This window comes from Leuciscus leuciscus (genome assembly GCF_965113295.1).
Source record: "Leuciscus leuciscus genome assembly, chromosome: 20".
Lineage (NCBI taxonomy): Eukaryota > Metazoa > Chordata > Actinopteri > Cypriniformes > Leuciscidae > Leuciscus > Leuciscus leuciscus.
Genome location: NC_138744.1, coordinates 2,782,113 through 2,801,506, shown reverse-complemented (window position 1 = coordinate 2,801,506; position 19,394 = coordinate 2,782,113). Strand labels below are relative to the sequence as shown.

General features: G+C 40.4%; 2 long non-coding RNA genes across 2 annotated transcripts in view; one reads left to right on the top strand and one right to left on the bottom strand.

Annotated features, from left to right (window-relative positions):
- The window catches only part of LOC309484536, a 312,401-nt gene that overhangs the window by 209,385 nt on the left and 83,622 nt on the right, over positions 1 to 19,394 (bottom strand). The window lies entirely within an intron of this gene.
- On the top strand, positions 255 to 17,548 carry LOC309484538. The gene is made up of 3 exons (XR_014200902.1): positions 255 to 1,043; positions 8,560 to 9,921; positions 17,389 to 17,548. It is a non-coding gene; the product is annotated as an uncharacterized lncRNA (long non-coding RNA).

Below are 19,394 nucleotides of genomic sequence, written 5' to 3'. Positions count from 1 at the left end.
AACATTCAGCGTGAACAGTGAGTTCTGATTCATGAACGAATGACTCTTATGAGTCAAGTCAAGTCAAGTCAAGTTTATTTGTATAGCGCTTTTCACAATACAGATTGTATCAAAGCAGCTTCACAGTATTAATATACAGTATTAATTATGAGCTGCTCTTTGTAGTGATTCAAAAACATAAAGCGCGACCAGTTGTTTGATTCACGAACTAATGACTCTTATGAGCTGAATTATTATTTTTTTATTTTCATGAACAGTGTAATCTGAATCATGAACAAATTACTCATATGAGCCGGTTCTTTTAATTAATAATTTGAAAAGATGAGTTTTCACTGATGAAATGAAGCAAGTTTTGTGTGTCAGACTGATTGTTCATATGACAATGTGAAATTAAAAATACACATTTGATGGTTTTATTGTAATAATTATTGCATATAATAATTATGAGAGAGATCAAGCGCAAATCCAGGCAGCGGCCTGAGAGAGTGCCAGGCCCTGCTGATAATTATTACATAATTATCATTATTAGGGTTGGGTATCGAGAACCGGTTCCATTTTAGAACAGGTTCCGAATTTCCAAGAACTGTGGATTTGATGAGACACGTGCATTTCGATTCCGCTTATCGATTCCTTTGTGTTCATTTTAATTTGACTTTAAACCATTCAAGTGCAAGAAGACCCACGTGCTGTTTTCTGAGCTGCACACACATCCAAAACGACGTGCACACAGAAAGCTGCCTCTCATACTGTATAACGCGATACTTAACTGAGTCTTCTTGCACTTTAACGGACAAAAACACACAAAAATATGTCTCAATATCCTCATAAACACAGTCGGATATGTCTTAAGTGAATGTAAACAGTTGACAAAGAAAACACATGTGTAACAGTATATTGGATCCGTGCAACTCTTAAAGTGACAGCACTAATATTCCTGCTGCAGTCTCTATTATAACATTAATCGAACGACAATCAAACGCTGTTCTTGACTGAATAACTTTTGTAACTAGATTTGTAATGTAGGCTATATTTTATTTATAAATGTTGAGGCTATCCTATAAGCCTCGGCATAGATGGCATGGTGTTCTCAACGCGTAGCAGAAATTCTGAGTCCAAACATTAACTCTCTTTGGGTGGTGTTCCCGTTTATTATGAAGGTAAAAAAGGGATAATTTACATAAAATGAGACTTCACCCAGTGGTGAATATTAAAGTGCTGTCGTGCTGTTGGTAACCTGAGTGCTCACGGCTACGGTAAGAACCGTGTGTTCCTCGCCATCCACACCCTTTCCTAACTGATTGCAACACCTGTAAATATATCTACCTCCCAGTGACGTGTCACACATAGTGCAACACTCCCACCCAGTGGCTAGAATAATAATAGCAATATTAACCTATCCAGAGAAGGTGAATATATAAATGGCTCCTACACCCCGGCCCCATAATTGTGAATGTTTACTTTAACCACAATTACCCAAATTACCAATTTTAACTAAAGGAGCCATTTGTGCAATGCTAATCTTAAGTATAATCTTCTTCTCTTGAGCTTAGGACATCTGTAGTCAGATCCTCTAGTCAGGACCTCATCTGTGACACTTCGACTTCCATCAATAGGCAGATCTTTGTTACTGGCCGTTCCAGCTGACCCGTTTTTGTTTTCAGCAGCACTGAGCGAACGAAACCTTTCTTGTCAGGGTATGTCTGCGTAATTTTTCCCATCAGCCAGGACCCTCGTGGAGCGACAGGATCCATTATGACCACAATGTCTCCAACAGAAAAGCTTCTTTTTGGTCTCATCCACTTCTGTCTCTCCTGGAGTAGTGGTAAGTATTCCCTCACCCAGCGTTTCCAAAATAGATCAGATAGGAACTGCACCTGCCTCCATCTTCTCTTCAGATACAGGTCATCCTTACAAAAGAGCCCAAGAGGGAGGTGCGGCTTTGACTTTAAGAGCAGGATGTGGTTGGGTGTAAGTGCTTCGAGGTCATTCGCATCATCAGAAGCCTTTGTAATGGGACGACTATTGAGAATGGCTTCGACTTCACAAAGAATGGTATGAAACCCTTCATCATCCAGTGTTTGGAGTCTGAGCGTGGAAGAAAGGACCTTTTTCACAAGACGAATAAGACGCTCCCAAACCCCTCCATGGTGAGACCCAGCTGGAGGGTTAAAGGACCATGTCAGACCATTCTGCAGTAAGACATGCTGAATCTTCTGTTGGTCTAACTCAGCAATGGCTTCCCTTAACTCCCGCTCAGCTCCTATGAAGTTGGTGCCATTGTCTGATGTCAGGTGTGTCACCTGACCTCTGCGACACATGAAACGGCGAATGGCATTTATGCATGAGTCAGTGTCTAAAGCATAAGCAACTTCGAGATGAACTGCCCTGCTCGCCATGCAGGTAAAGAGAACGCCGTAGCGCTTTGCTCTGCCCCGGCCCTTCTTCACCTCAATTGGCCCAAAGTAGTCGACTCCCACATTTGTGAAAGCAGGTAAGTCTGGCACAATCCTCTCTACTGGTAGGTCAGCCATTTTTTGTTCCCCCGTCTTTCCTTGGAGGCGGCGACAAACTACACACTCAGAGATGACCTTCCTGCAAGCAGAATTGGCATGAGTAATCCAGTATTGCTTCCTGAGAGAAGAGAGCATGTGATTTCTACCTGCGTGACCCAGCCTTTGATGGATATACTTTAAGATGAGTTTGGACACATGCTGCTCTTTAGAAAGAATGACAGGATGTTTTTCAATTTCTGGCATGGAAGCCCTACTAAGCCTTCCTCCCACACGCAGCAATCCATCCTCCAACACTGGGTCCAATTTGTAGAGGTCACTGTTTCTTTTGACAGATCCTCCGTTTTTCAAAACTGCAATCTCATCGGAATACCTTTCTTGCTGGGAAAAATAGATGATGGCACTTTCTGCCCTCTCAAGGTCACCTGTAGTCAGTGGCTGTCCACGAAGTGCCAATTTTTCCCTTTGCATTTCGGCATAAAGGTAGTCGCTTCTTCGGCCTCCATTATCGTGGCCAATGCCTTTGGAGGCTTCAAGAACCTTTCTCTTTTTGGACAGGGTTAGAAGCACATCTCTGAATCTGCACATCCATGCCACAGACATTCTCAGCTTCTTAAAATCTGAGAAGTAGCTTAAAAACACCTTTGTTGCATTCAGTGGACGATGGGATACAAAGGCATTCACCAGTAGATCTTTCTTCACCTCCGGGTCACCCAAAGGGATTAGAGGTTGTTCCATGATGGTCTTAGGCCATTCCACCTCCCCCCTCAAGAGAAAGTCTGGTCCCTTCAGCCACCGCCCACATGCAAGAAATTCTTCAGCACTTAGACCCCTGGAGGCCTCATCTGCTGGATTAAGTTTTGTGCCAATGTGTCTCCACTGTGCAACATCCGTTTCATTTCTAATCACAGCCACCCTATTAGCCACAAATGTATGAAACCTCCTGATCTCGTTTCCAATATACTTTAAAACAGTTGTACTGTCTGTCCAGAATACTGATGGATATAAATCCAGCTGCAACTCCCTCTTCAGCATGTTGTCCACCCGGACAGCCAGGACAGCAGCAGTCAGCTCAAGGCGAGGAATTGTTATTTGCTTTAAAGGAGCAACCCTGGCCTTGCCCAAGATAAAAGCAATACTGACATGATTTCTCTCATTCTCCATCCTGAGATATGACGCAGTTCCGTAGCCATACTCACTGGCATCGGAGAAGTGATGCAACTGCAGGTGAGTAGGTGTTCCAAAATCCTTCGGCTTGATACACCGGTCCACAGTGAGATCAGTGATGTAATGGAGATCAGCCAGCCATTTAGACCACTGCTCGGAGAAGACATGAGGTATGTTGGCATCCCAGCCGATGTTCAGCCTACACATCTCCTGCAGCATCCTTTTAACAGGTAAAGTAAATGGTGCAAGAAAACCCAAAGGGTCATAGATAGACGACACCACAGACAATATGCCACGTCTTGTATGTGGGCGCTCTTCGATGGCTATCCTAAAGGTCAGCATGTCTGTATCTATGCACCAATGAAGACCAAGAGCTGTTTCGACAGGACTTGCCTTTTGATCCAGGTTAAGCCCCCTGGTGGTCTTGGAGCGCTGTGGCTGAGGAATACTAGCCAAGACCTCACTGCTGTTGCTTGTCCACTTCAACAGGAGGAATCCTCTCTTCGCACAGGCTTCAGTCAATTCATGCGCCATTTTTATGGCTTTAGCCTCTGATGACACAGATTTTAAACAATCATCCATGTAGAAATTTTGGAGTATTGTGTTCAGAACACTAGGTTCAAAGTTTTCTTTGTGGTCTTGCACAATTCTCCGCAGTGCATAATTCGCACAACTGGGCGAAGACACGGCCCCAAAGAGATGAACTCTCATCCTGTATTGCATGGAAGCTTGTCTTGTATCGCCATCAGGATACCACAAGAAGCGTAAAAAGTCTGTGTGCTCCGGAGTCACCCTCACCTGATGGAACATGGCTTGGATGTCTGCCATCAGCGCTACTCGTTCTTGTCTAAACCTAGTAAGTACGCCAAGTAAGGTGCTTGTGAGGTGAGGCCCCTGCAACAGCTGAGAATTCAATGAAATTCCTTTAAAAACAGCAGCACAGTCAAAGACAACTCGAAGGGTTTTCTTTTTTGGATGGTATACCCCATGATGGGGAATATACCACACCTTGCCGTCATCTCGCTTCAACTGCTGATGTGGTACAAGCTCAGCATACCCCTTTTCAATGACTTCAGAAAGGAAAGCTGTGTACTCTTGATGATAATCTTTGTTCCTCTTGAACTTCCTGCCAAGACTTAAGAGACGCTGCTTTGCGATGCTATAATTATTTGGCAAGATGACATCTTTAACCTTAAATGGCAAGTCAAAGCAATAGTGTCCTTCGTCAAGCTGAATTGAAGACTCCATTATTTGCATAAATCTTTGATCCTCTCTAGAAAGGCAAACATCGTCTGATTTTTCATTGAAATCCTGATTGTATTGGGAAACCAATAAGTCTTGTAGCTTGGCGACTGAGATCCTATTGACAGTGACTTCAGGAAGGCCTATCTTGCCTTTACGCGGCTCACCACCTCTCAGCGGGCCATTCACGACCCACCCCAGTAGAGTCCTGACAGCATAAGGTCCTTTGCCTTGGCTATTTATTATTTCCCATGGTTCCATGAGCTTCGGTGCATTGGTGCCAATCAGCAATTCCACCTCTGCCTCAAGACTGGGAACTGTAATGCCTTTGAGGTATTTCCATCCCTCTAGATCCTGTTGAGTGAGAATGTTATTTCTGCTCACAGGCATGGTCTTCTGGGTATAAACTTCAGGTAAGTCAAGGAAGTTTTCTTCATTTAAGCCAGACACCTCAAGACCACTAAGCAAGAATGTGTCTACAGACCTCTCTTGGCCAAGAGTACGAAGAAGAATGCTAGTCTTGACTCCTGAAAGATTCAGTTTTCTCATGAGATGTTGAGTACAGAAAGAAGCTGAACTCCCAGGGTCTAGAAAGGCATAGGTGTTCATAATCGTGCTCCCGGACTTGGCCTTCACCTGTACAGGCACAATGGAGAGAACACATTCATCACTTCCGGCCCCAGTATGGCCACATGTCTCCAATGACACAGATGCATTATTGACTGACACTTCATGTGTTTTAAGTTTAATGTGTAGGACAGTTGGATGTTTGTGTTTACATATATCACAAGTCAAAGGCTTATCACAGTCCCTGCTCATATGACCTCTCCTCAGACAGCTGAAACACACTCTGCCCACCTTCAAAACCTCCAATTTCTCCCTGTGTGACATCTCATCAAGCTGTGAACACTTCTCCACTGGATGCAGACTCTTACAAACACAGCATAACTCTTCGTCATTCCTTTGTGAAGCTGGCCCTCTGTGCTGTTGGTACCAAGCTGCTGATGTGGTTGATCCTAAGGCAGTATTGATGGCAGCAACAGTAGCTTGACCTCTTCCGGTATGTCTACTCTTTTGTTTAGAAGAAGAGTCTGATGGCGTACCCTGTAGGTCACCGAAGAGAGGATCAGACAGAATCTTTACCTGACGCTCAATGAAGGCCACAAAGTCTGGGAACATAGCTCTGTAGCCACGGCGCTCCTGTAGCTCCCAAGCGACAGACCTCCATTTTTCCCTCAGTTTATATGGCAACTTCATCATTATCAGGCGAAGATTGGATGGCACGTTCAACTCCTCCATATGCTGTAAATCTTCCATAACATTACAACAGTCCCTTAAAAAGATTGAAAAGGACTGCAGAGCATTAATGTCATCAACCCTCATCGTAGGCCACGTCATAGCCTTCTCCATATAAGCTACAGCAATTTTTATTTCATTTCCGAAGAATTCTTTCAATAGATTCTTTGCTCTCTCATAGCCATGCCCAGGAGCCATGTTATAGCAACTCCGAACCAGTTCTCTGGGCTGCCCTCTGGTATGTTGTTCAAGATAATAAAGACATTCTTGTTTATCTGTAGTTTTCCTTTCAATTGCTTGCTCGAAAGCTCTAATGAAGGCAGCATACTTAAGTGGATCACCATCAAACTCTGGGATAGCTCGTGGCGGAAGAGAGGCTAAGGCTTGGTTCTGTACCAGCTGACCGATTATGTTAGTTTGCTGTTGCATAAGGTCATACAAAGTAGGGTGTTGAACATTGTCAACAGATGAATGATGGTGCGACTGTGATTGCATACGTGTACTCCCTTGTGAGGTCAGTGGTTGAAATCCTGCTGTTGAAGCGTTGGTGAGTCTGGATCTGTCAGAAGACTGGGCTTGTGGAATATGCAGCCTTTCCTTAGGCCGTACAGCCAATGGCCGAGAATGGTCCCGTTGGAAAGAGACAGATTTAGGAAGTTGCAAGACAGGAACTGTGTTCGCATAACTTGATGTTTGTGATTTCAAATGAGCATGAAGATAGGCATTCATGGCATCCTCTCCATTATCCTCTTCATACTCATCCACATCTTCACCACCACGCACATTTTCAAACACAGACAATCTAGCCGTAGCAACAGCCAATTTGGCCTCAACCTCTAGCTGTTCCTTTTTCCTTTTCAGCTTTGCCTTTTCCATTTGAAGGGCTGCTTCTTCAGCGTCAATGTCATGCTTTTTTCTCAAAGCAGCTGCAGACTGTAAAAGTGCAGCCCTTTCAGCCTTTGCCTTTAAACGCACAGAACTAATACTGGAAGCCTTTGAATGGACAGAAGAGTGATCTTTATGTTTTGACCCTTTACTTGAAACATTGGAAATACTATCTTCAGGCCTTATATCAACATTTGTTATAGACAGCACATCAAGATTCTCGTCATAATTTTTTGCAGCAGCATCGGCCAACCACTTCTTCACGTCATCCTCAAATGTATTAAATTCCACTGTTTTATGTGCAAGCCAATGTTGTTGTTTGTCGTATTCAGAATCTGGCATAGGCATTTCCAGCAACGTAGTTTGGGTTTCTAAAGCCTCATTGCACAACGTGGTATATTTGTTTAGACATTTCTTCACATCAAACGCAGTTTGAGATGTTCTTTTTCCAGAAAGAACCTCATTAATCCTCTGCTTAATTTTATTAGCTTGCATAAGTTGGGATTTCCGATTTTTTTGCAGATTTTCGAACAACATTGTAAATCCCTTAGCTGTTAATTTTCTTATGCGTTTCCCCGAGTCATCAACAGCAACACTAGACTTATCAGAAATATAATTTTCATCTGTAGCCACAGAAGCAATTTTGGCTCTATCGAGCTCAGTTTCTTCCTCTGCAATCATCTTTATACATTAAGCGCATCCAGTTCAAAGCACTCAATGATAACAGCACAATTAATCTTGCTCATGCAGAGGCAACCAACAGCACACACAACATAGCACTTTCAAGTTTACGAAGCAACAACACTGAAACAGTCTTTCATTTCAACTTCGAGAGTCCACCTTTTTCCAATTCCATACATCAGCAGAAATATATCAAAGTGTACCCACCAGCTTTCCGTGATTGCGGTCTGTGTGAGGACTTACAGATGTTTCAATTATAACTTCCAGGCTCCGTGACAGGTAAGCAATCCAATGAGATGGACAATCCTTTCAATATCCAAGCGATCAGGCCACTCCTGTCCAGTTCAGAAGCATCTCCCAACGAAAAGGAATAGGTTCTTACTGTGTTGAGGCTATCCTATAAGCCTCGGCATAGATGGCATGGTGTTCTCAACGCGTAGCAGAAATTCTGAGTCCAAACATTAACTCTCTTTGGGTGGTGTTCCCGTTTATTATGAAGGTAAAAAAGGGATAATTTACATAAAATGAGACTTCACCCAGTGGTGAATATTAAAGTGCTGTCGTGCTGTTGGTAACCTGAGTGCTCACGGCTACGGTAAGAACCGTGTGTTCCTCGCCATCCACACCCTTTCCTAACTGATTGCAACACCTGTAAATATATCTACCTCCCAGTGACGTGTCACACATAGTGCAACACTCCCACCCAGTGGCTAGAATAATAATAGCAATATTAACCTATCCAGAGAAGGTGAATATATAAATGGCTCCTACAATAAAGTACAGTGTTATTTTACATTTGATCACAGTTTTGTACCTACCAGAACATTTTAAAACAATGTTTATTACATCGTATCTCTGTTCAGTTGTATTTATTTGTCCTATTTTTTTTTATTTGTTCTTTTTTAATTTGAACTTTTTGTTTACTTGTCTTTAATAATGCTTTAAATTTATATTAGTTCGGCTAGTTGTTTTTGCTATGTTTTTTTTTTTTAAACCATAGGCAAAAGTTCCTTGTGTTAGTGTTCTTTAGCCAGATGTTCATGGTATTCAGCAACGATGAATTGTTTTGTAATAGACTTATGTTTATTTTGTGTACAGCGCTTTGAGAAGCTGTTTTTAAAGGTGCTGTAAAAAATAAAGGTTATTATTATTATTATTAGACTCAGAATAAATGTGAATGATGTCTAAGTTTTTATTGGAATCGAAATTAGGAATCGAGAAGAATCAGAATCGATAAGCAGAATCTGAATTCGATACATAAAACCTAATTAGTATATGCAATAATATGTTATATATGATAATATATTAGATGAATAAAATTTACACACACATAAGCTGTCCTTTTTGAAGTTTTTACTTGTGTTAAACTTGTTTAGTGTTTAGTCTAGTCATTGCTAAAAGTCATTTGGTGAATGTTCACCATTCATTTGAAGTGTTTTTGGACGAGCACTGAGTCGTCGTCAGGTCGCACTTGTGATGAAATCAGTCGGAGTGCCTGGAAATTGCAAGACAATCATCTCAGCACACGCAATAGCAGTAACAAGCCTGGACTTCCGTAGGTGTCCATTTGATAATGGGCTGTGTTGAAAGATGGGATCCAGTTAAAGTTGAAGCAATATATCCTGGGCAAGAGCGTACAAGCTAAAATAATGAGACCATAACAAAAAACTCTGTCTCTGCAGGCTGAAGAGAAAAGCCCTCGGGCGTCTCTCCAAAACGCTGGAGATGGTTTTCATGTGGCCTGTTCCGGGACACAAGAAGAACAAGGTCGTCTCTTTGAGCGTGTGTTGAAGATCCCGATTGGAATACTTGAACCGCTGAATGTCCTTCTTCTTCACCTTTCCCAAATCTTCAAATGCATTGGCACGGAAGTTAGTCGTAACTCATTCAGCGCGCGGCAGCTGCAAAGGCATTGGTGCCGCTGCCAGGTTTGTCTCTAAGGACACGGCATTATGACAAGGTTCTCCAGTTTCACATCGCACAGATTCTCCAGGGAGAGACACACCGCTCCTGTGGGAGTCACCTGATACAAACCCCTCTCTAAAGTGCTGGGTTATGTTCCAGAGAAAAGAGGCATCTGCTTTACTTAGATGCCTTTGCTTCAGAAGCGGAGTTGGGAATTAACTGTTGGGAAGGATGGGTTTATTATCGTGCCACTGCCTCCAGGCATGGAAAGGGTTTGTTTTTATTTTCAAGGCTCAGTCAAAAGAGTGTATGCGGTTTTCTATGGAAGAAAAGTTTTTTCTTCTCCTTACACAGACAATATTGAGAAATCCCTTCAGAATCTGGAGTTTTGTAGTGGCGTCTGGCTGAAATATCAGGATAGTTCAGTTCTTTATAGGGGATTATTAATAGGGGAGTATAGCTTGTGCCTCTATTCACTAATTTTCATCAATCTGATCGATTCAATCCGATTGTAGATTCTAGAAGTTCTGTTTGGTAACACTTTATTTTGATGGTCCCTTTAACACATTCTGTTGAATATAAGTAACTTTGCAACTACATGTCAACTAACTCTCATTAGAGTATTAGTAGACTGTCTGCTTAATATCTGCAAACTCTTTATTGTAATGCTCCTCCAACAGATATTATACTGACCATAAGTAACTTTGCAACTACATGTCAACTTATTCTAACCCTAACCCTACCAGTCTATTAATACTCTACTAACACTCTAATGAGAGTTAGTAGACTTGCAGGTGCAACATTACTTATAGTCAACAGAATGTGTTAAAGGGACCATCAAAATAAAGAGAAACCTTCTGTTTAATTGGATCCTAAACTTTACAATCTGATTCACATATTAATGTGCATGTGCATTGCATTATTTGACAAAATGACAAACTTCAGCGCACGTGCAGTTGCTGCGTCCAGAACCAGAGAAACACGGTTAAGTCACCAGAGCTACCCGAGTAATGTAGTGTTTGCCTTGGTGACATATCTAAAAAGAAAGCTAACATATACTGCATGTCAGAAGATCTTTTTTTAGCAAATGTTTAGTAAATAGTATCCTGCAGTGCATTGGCCAGTCCATCACACCACTTTAATTTTGAATCAGGCTGCAAAAATTTTTCGGTTTCAGGCGTTTACATGCTTAATGTTTCAAATCCATAAGACATTTCATTGGGATCAAGCTCAGTCTGATCGATTGAGGTGTTTTCATGAAGGCTGTTCAGTCTAATTGAGACATCAATCTGATTGTTAACCGATTTGGTTGCATGTAAAACGCAGGTTCTTGCCCTTTCTGGAATGATTTTACAGATTTGTTTTTATATCATTCTAGGTTTTTTTGTGTCTTTTTCCTTATTGTGTTAGAAAGTGTTAAGAAGTGTTTTTTTAGCAGTCTTTTACAAATAAGGCAATCTCATAATGCATTGCAGCAGTATTCTTGTATTCTTTCGATACAAACATCTGTCATTTGCCTAGTAGGCCTATTCAAGATTCATGTTGGGAAACAAGAGCAAAGTAATATACTGTGTATGAAATTGAATGATTTCATGACATTCATTTCAATGAATAGGTCAAACATGTACATTATTCCACCGATGTGGATGAAATGCTGTAATAAAATAGTCGGACAAAAAAAGCCGGCGCCAGCACTGAATCTACAGCATTATGGCAAAAGAAATTATGGGCCAATCGGAAGTGAGCATCCCTCACTCCAAACAGATAAATATACATTTTATAATTACGTTTTTAAAATGTGTTAAATGTGTGTGAGTGTGATCCCTTTCTGCTCTCAACTTGAAAACTTGCCGTCTCTTCTGCGTGTAGTCACATTAACCTAACGTATCTAATATTACAAACAAAATGTTACCTATGAAACTTGATTAAACATCATATGAAATGAATGGCAAAAATGTGTGTAATATATCAGACAGGGTTCCCACACCTTGGTTAACTTAAAATTCAAGGACCTTTCAAGGTCAAATACCCTTAAAGGATAATTCCGGTATTTAGCACTTTGAGTCTCTTTTCTGGTTTGTTTTGGATGAACTAGAGTGGTAGACACAGAGATGTTGACGATGGGTCCTGTCTCGACTTTGTGACTCTTTAAGAATCGCCTTTGACCGCTTCAGAGTGGCTGTCTATGGGCATGCACAAACATGTCCTTAAAACAACCCTTAACATTCGTTTTCAAAACTGTGCAACTCACCGAGTGGTTAGTGGTGTTCGTTGATGATTAAAAACAAATATATCGGCGCAATGTGTGATTTCAATCTGTGTTATTTGCTACAGTGGAACTATTTTTTCAGATACCTCACAACCGCGTATAAACTTCCGCCTGATATTTGAGTCTGAAGCGCAGTAATATCAACGAGCAATGAGTCCTCCAACAGAAATCATTGGGATTTTACAAAATGGCAAATAAAACACGACAGAAACTGTATTTCGCTACGCTACTTGTTTTGGAACATCAACATCAACATCAAAGTGCTAAATACCGGAATTATCCTTTAAACATTTAATGTGGGGACACATTTCAAGTGAGAGCAAGGTTACATCGTGTTACCTTGTAAGATACATTGTTACAGTTTTGCGTGCGTGAACATCATGGCAACGTACAACACAAAGTGCCTCACGCGGGAAACGCTTAACGTAAATAAAGCAAGCTAGTATACATATAGGCCACGAAGTGTTGGCGAAATAACACATTAGCGGACCGGAGGGAATATGGATTTTTTTTCCAGAAAAATTCTTGCACAAAATAAATTCAAGCACTTTCAAGGACCTTTATCTATGCATATTTATTTTCAAAAACTTTTCAGGGCCTTGACATTTTTCTTCTTCAGATTCACAAACTTTCAAGGATTTCAAGGACCCATGGGAACCCTGCAGAAACAAAATTACTTATTCTGTTTATATAACTCAAACTCTCCCGCCATCTAGCTGTAAAATATATTTGCCACCCAGAGTCACATGACCATAAACAATAAAATCGCTTCCTTGAAGTGACCATCGTATATTCGCCCTTGTGGAAGGGCACTTCGTGAAGGGACTCAATTGTTTACTTCTGTTTGGAACGCCCTTACAAATGACGTCCCAGGAGCAAAAACACCATTTGGAATTCGCCTTATGGTTTTGCAATATTTTAAGTTTGAAGTCCTCGCTGGTTGCACGCAACACAAACTTATACCATGGTCTGGGTGAATACTGGATTCTGATTGGCTGCAGGGTGTCCATTATAAAGTGCTAGAGGACACCTAGTAAAGGAGTTCTGGTGAAACTGACTGTTTACTAGGGCTGGACGATTTTGGAAAATAATCTAATTGCGATTTTTTTTACCAATATTGCGATTGCGATTTAATATGCGATTATTTTTTAAGCTCTTTATCTTTTCTATTTTTCAACAAAAACAAGCAATAAATCATTGTAAAATAGGGAAGGGAATCTTTAGGCACCTCATGAGCCGATACATTTTTTTTTCTTTAATTGATCTTATTAATAAAACTTAAAATATTTAATTACATAATTATAATTAGGCCTACTTATAATAATTACACATTAAAAAACTAAATTAATGCAATTACATGTTAATAATTTTAACAAATATAGCTTCAAAACAAATAACAAAGAGGGAAAAAAATATTACAAGCAATAAACAAAGAGTGCTTTCAGTATTTAAGAGTAGGCTGTCTGAACGTGTTCATCTCTTTTGAAATTATAAGATGTGGTTTGTCCTGTTTGTTTAATAACTGACTGTGTCACATTACCGGTAAATTCGCGTCATAAAAGCATTTTGAGATGTAAACGTACATTTAACCACGTAGACTCGCTCACAGCCGCATGCTCAAATGCTCTTCGCAAAACGCACGTGAGTATTTGAAATTGAAAGCAGCTTCTGTCGGTGATTTTCATATTTTTAATATATAAGCCAACTGCATTCCAAGACATATGATGCCTTCGTAGAACATTTGTTAGTAAAATACCGGCGGGCGAGACCGCGCACTAACTTACTGAAGTAACATCACGCAGACCGCGCGTATCTCATATCTTGCGCAATGAAGCCTGAATGTCCTTGTAACTCGCTTCAACTTTTCCGAACTTTATTAAAGATTATTTCTCGTAAGGTTCGAGTGGTGTCGTGTGTGTGAGAGACAGAGGAATTAGAAGCAAGCAGAATACGGTTGTTTATAAAGCACGCGCGTCGTACACGTCTGTGTTTAAAACTAAGCTCAGACATATACAATACAGAATCGTTGGAGAGAATCTATAACACAATATAACATAAATTAAACATAAACTGTTATTTCCTGTAGCCAGGTCTATATGTGTCCATAGACTGTAAAAAATAGTATATGTCGCGTGCCAAGTTGATGCTTCATCTGTAAATCAGACTGGTTTACTCTCGCGTGTCACGTGACCAGACTATAATCGCAGCTTTGCGGTTTAAAAAATCGCATTTCATCATATCGCGATATTATCGCAAATGCAATTAATCGTTCAGCCCTACTGTTTACCGTTCGAAATGAATAAATAAATGCGCTGGCTACATCAGCTGTGAGTAACCATAGCAACAGGCAGTAAACTGAAGGGTTCTACGAGCTGAGCGGACTATAAATATCTCCGGTTGCTAAATAAACCGTCAGGCGTAACCAGGGAAACCAAGTTATTGTTTGTAAAAACTTTAGATTTCGATTGTAAAACTAATTAAAATATAAACTAATGTTTTAAAAATGTGTTATTTGGCTAGTTAATGCCCGACGAGGTGTCCATTGTCAGGTATTAATGGACTTCGGCGGAGGCAACCGTCCTCCGCTAACTACCCATTAATACCTGACAATGGACAACTCGTCAGGCATTAACCCTTACATAAAGCACGACCAGTGATTCACAAATGATTGACTCTTATGAACCGGTTCTCGTCAAACATTTTCATCGGCCTTAGAGTAACCGTCCGGAAAAGTTAAATTTCTGATGATTCCCATCCCTATTCACAGCCTCCTCTTTTTTTCTTCTCTCTCTTCTCTTTTCCCTCCAGTTATTTCATCATGTTTCTATCAGGGCAGCAGTATAATGAGCACTTGTCTCTCGTTGCTGTCTCTGAAATCCCCAGTAAAATCAGTCATCCATCAGTCAACGCACGGCACTCACTGTATAAAACCTCCTATTAGCAACACAAAATATTTATGCTCTTACAAGTTAATCCAGTGCTCGTATAATCTCATAATAACTGTATCTGAAGACTCTCCCAGTCATCTGTGTTTTGCACGTATGCGCTGCTTTCAAGGAGTGCTTTGCGTGTTCTGAGAATCCAGTTTAATCCTCGCTTCGGCGAGCCTCACTTTCACGCTTTCAGTGTCAGAGTCTGTTTGACCACAGAGTTTAGCTGGTGTGAATACAATCCGGTGTCATCCCCTGGAGCCGTTTGGGATGTCAGTTCAAAAATGCATTGCATAATCTTAGTGAAATAGTCTTTCTTTATTTAAATAGCATATTTTATTTAATGTGATTTCTTTAACATTTGAGTCTTAAAATAAGGTGTATACGTCCTCTTTTTCCAGCCGGGATATCGGATCGCCCAAAATGTCCGGGATTCGGCTTTTGCTTTCTACCATCGCCATTCGTTTTGTATAGCCTACATGCAAACCTTTTGTTTCAATCGGACTGAATTCATTCTTATTGGTGAATCTGAATGTAGTGTTTACATGAACGCTAAACAAAGTGATCGGTTGATGTGCGTTTTAGCATTGCTAAGAAAATTCCTGTGTTTTCGTCTGTCGGGATCCGTGTGAAGCAGAATGCATGACCTGCAAACATAATGAATGGCGACTGTAGAAAGCAAAAGCCAAATCCCGGACATTTTGGGCGATCTCGAAATCCCGGAAATCTGTCCGGGAAAAAGAGGACGTATGGTCACCCTACTTAAAATCATTGGTTGCGTCCGAAATAGCAGAGTCTCTATAGGTACTTCTTAGGAAAAAGTCATTACTAAGTAATTTACAAAAGTATATTCTATATAGTTACTGTGAATTCGAACATACTACCCTTTTAATATACTGTTTTTCACCTACTACTGTGTATAGTTAAGAAGTATGCGTTTTCGGATGGAAATCCAGGTTAATGCATTAACATATGAGTCACTCACTGAGTCATTAATTCAATAAAATCCAATTCGAAACCATGAGTCAGACTCAGCATGACTATTGACTGGTGCTGCATAAGAAGTTAAAGACATTATTTGATGCTTTCTTAAAAATGTATCCCATCGCTTCTCCTTGAGTTTTTCCTAGTAGTACTATATATTAATGAGGCAGAAATTAGAGCGTGAAACGAGTGTTTTGGAGCAAACAGTTGAACTCTCAGCCTTTGTTTCTTTCTGCTTTCTCTGTTATTTTAAGCTGACAGGGTGGAAAGTTAAGCTTTAGCTCCGAGGCTGATCAGAAATCAGCACGGCACCGCGAGTGGAGTGGTGCAGTCGCCACATTAAAAATGTATGTCTTCTAGCGCTAGGCCTCAATGAGACCAATTTAATTTTTCTGTGCTAATTCTCTTGGATTCTCTCCTCAAGCTTGATAAAATGGAGTACACACATTTTCACCTTGAAGATGTGAGGGTTTGCTGTGATGTCTTTGAAGTTTCCAGAGAAACACAAAGGTGTTTTCAGAATTGCACATTGCATGCCTGATTACAAGCTTTAATTCCCACAATATCTAAAGGTATCCCTGATGTCAACTGCTGGCTAAAGCAGAATAATTATTAGTAAGCAATTATTAGAATATTATTAGAATAGCAAGTGAATGAATTATTAAAGCAGAAATTGATCAGTACTGATGCACATTTCTCATACAGAAACTTTCTGGTCTGACTTTGAGGAAGGTTTTTTATCTATACTGTATGTGTATGAATGACTGTCTCGGAGGTTAATCCTGCGCACTACGCATTTTTTGTCTGCTTTTAGATGAATGGGCTCAAATTACTTTGGCAAATGCACATTTTCCATGTGCTGTCTTATTGCACAATGCGTGTGATTAAATATTTGAAGTGTAAATTGTGAATTGTGTGAATTTCCAGGGACCTTTTATATATGATACTTTATATTAAACACCAAATATGTCCTGTAAACTCATATCATGGTTACAGAAAACAGTCCACACTCCACACAGGACTATGCACCAAATCCCAGTGTGTAATTATGGATGTTTACATCTCTGGGTGTGTGGAATGTTTTTGGAAAAGAAATGGCATGTGGTTTGTTCTGTGGTAGATCACATGAACATGAAGTATGCAGACATGCATATTAAGTATGCAGGTGGCTTGCAAATGTTCTTGCTCTTGGAATTCTTGGGCTTTTTTAACCAAAGAGATACAACCACAACACATCACTTTCGCTTACACACTGCTCAAGTACTAATTAGTTTAGCTAAATGTAGTTCAGGATCGCAGCCTAAATAAAGAGCACGAGTCCGTCGGCTTGCATTTTAAATGAGTTTGTGTCTGTAAATGCGAGTGTCTTGCATCCTGATCAATGTACAGATCAGATGTTTTTGAATGTCTAAATTATTATGGCTTTATATTCACATTATAAAGTGCATAATTTTATAGTGCATAACAGTACAAAATAACCAATTTTCTCTCTTTTTTTATCCATTTCAGATGATTGGAGGGATTTTTCTGGTGCAGACGGATTCAGTCCGGTTCTCTGCAGCCTTGGGGCAAGTACCTATACGCCAGGCTAGATCTGTCTATAATATAAACCACATCTCATGAGCCACTGGCATCAGTCTCACAGGCAGCAAATTACTTTTCTGTCACTCCACCGCTCACTCTTAGGCAGCCAAGGACGTTTTCTGAAGGCAAAAGAATGAGCTGAGGCTTTTCTTCAGTGAGGTTTGAGTGTAAGAACATTTCATTCGGTTCGTTTCACTGTTGCAAAACCACAGAATATGTGCGGCGAGTCGCCAAGGACCATGTCCAGAATAAATGGTTGCTTAATAGTCTTGTCTTCGTGTTGCGTGTGGTCTCAGATATTTTTCAAATCAGTTCGAGGTGGTCTTGGCTTTCTGTTAATGCGCCTTTGAGGGATCACATTTCCCAAGACATTTTATAATATTCACTTTTTGCCTAGCATGTTGGGTATTTCCTATTAATTTGATACATTTAACTGTATAAGCATGCTTTTGTGTGATTTTAGCTTGTTAACTTACTACACTAATGTTGAATGCACTCAGATTTGACAACAAACTCTAGTAAAGGTATTAATAATAAGAAAGACATAGGATAAATACTATTATTATTAACCCTTCAAAGCCTGACATGAAATAATATTCAGTAAAAAAATGTTTTTATGAAACAGTTTATTGAACCTTTAGACAAAATATTTTGTCTCTTCCGCTTGAATGATTAAAACCACATTAAAATATGTGTACAGGAATCGATAAGTGGAATCAAAATGTTAATTTTATGACAAGTATCCGATTCCTGATTTTGAGAATACAGAAGAAACAACACCTCAGTTTAATTCAGAGGCCCAAACTAAGCAAAAATATGCAATTTGGTGCAGTTGCTGATATTAATATGGCCAAAAATTAAGATGAAATTCTGATGTAATGTAAATCAATGAGATCTTTATAACAGATATAAATATCAGTTGGGCCCTATCTTGCACCCAGCGCAATTGACTTTGTACACCGACGCATGTATCATTCCTATTTTGCACCCGCGCACAGCGGACTTTTCCCTCCACAGATGCACGTCGGTAAACTAGCAAATGCATTTGCGCTCCCGGGGGCGGTTCAGCGCAAAGAGGAGGCGTGTTCCGGCGCAAACGTATTTTGCAGGTTTAGAAAACAATTCCGCCACTGACCAGGAGAAACCTAGTCTAAAGTCAGTGGCGCGTTGCACATGTTATTCATATGCTATTTTAAGGGCGCATGCTTGGCCATAACCAATGTAGCGTGTGCACAACGCGCATACACTTCGCTTCTCTCATCTACACACAGACGCAGCAGTTCTCATTTTTAGAAAACCATACATTATTACAAGGAAAAATATTAACACACGAGGGAAATCATTGTTGTGTCCATGAAAATGTGAAAAAATAGGCTTAAATCTAGCTTACACATTTACCCAAATTAACTGAAGCTGATTTGGGTGTGTTTCTCCATCCCCAATGTCACTTCTCTGTGTTTTACGGCCCTGACGAGAACGTCGGTCTCCTCGGCTGTGAACCGCTCCTGGCAAATCCGCCGTTGTAATAGCAATCCGCCATGGAACAAGCGCGCCTGCTCTTAAAGGGAATGTGAGATGTCGCTCTGATTGGTTTATTTCACGTTACGCCCAAACCACACCTATGAATAATGAAGCTACTTCAGACCAACCCATTTCAGCTTTGCGTCGGGCGCAAGAGTCATTTATCCCGCCGGTATAATAGCAACAGCGCCCAAGACCCGCTCACAAAGTTACTTGCGTTTCGCGCTTGATACTTGCGTTTCAGATCGTTAAAATAGGGCCCTATATCTGCCAACAATGTCTTAGTAAGATGATATTTAAATGCTTAGTTTTATGATCAAAGCTCTGAAGTTTACATTAAAGTCTGTGCAATTCAATGATGACTGAGAGATGAACAAATAAAAGTATGGAAAGTAAGCCTAAAGTCCCGTCCGAATCTGC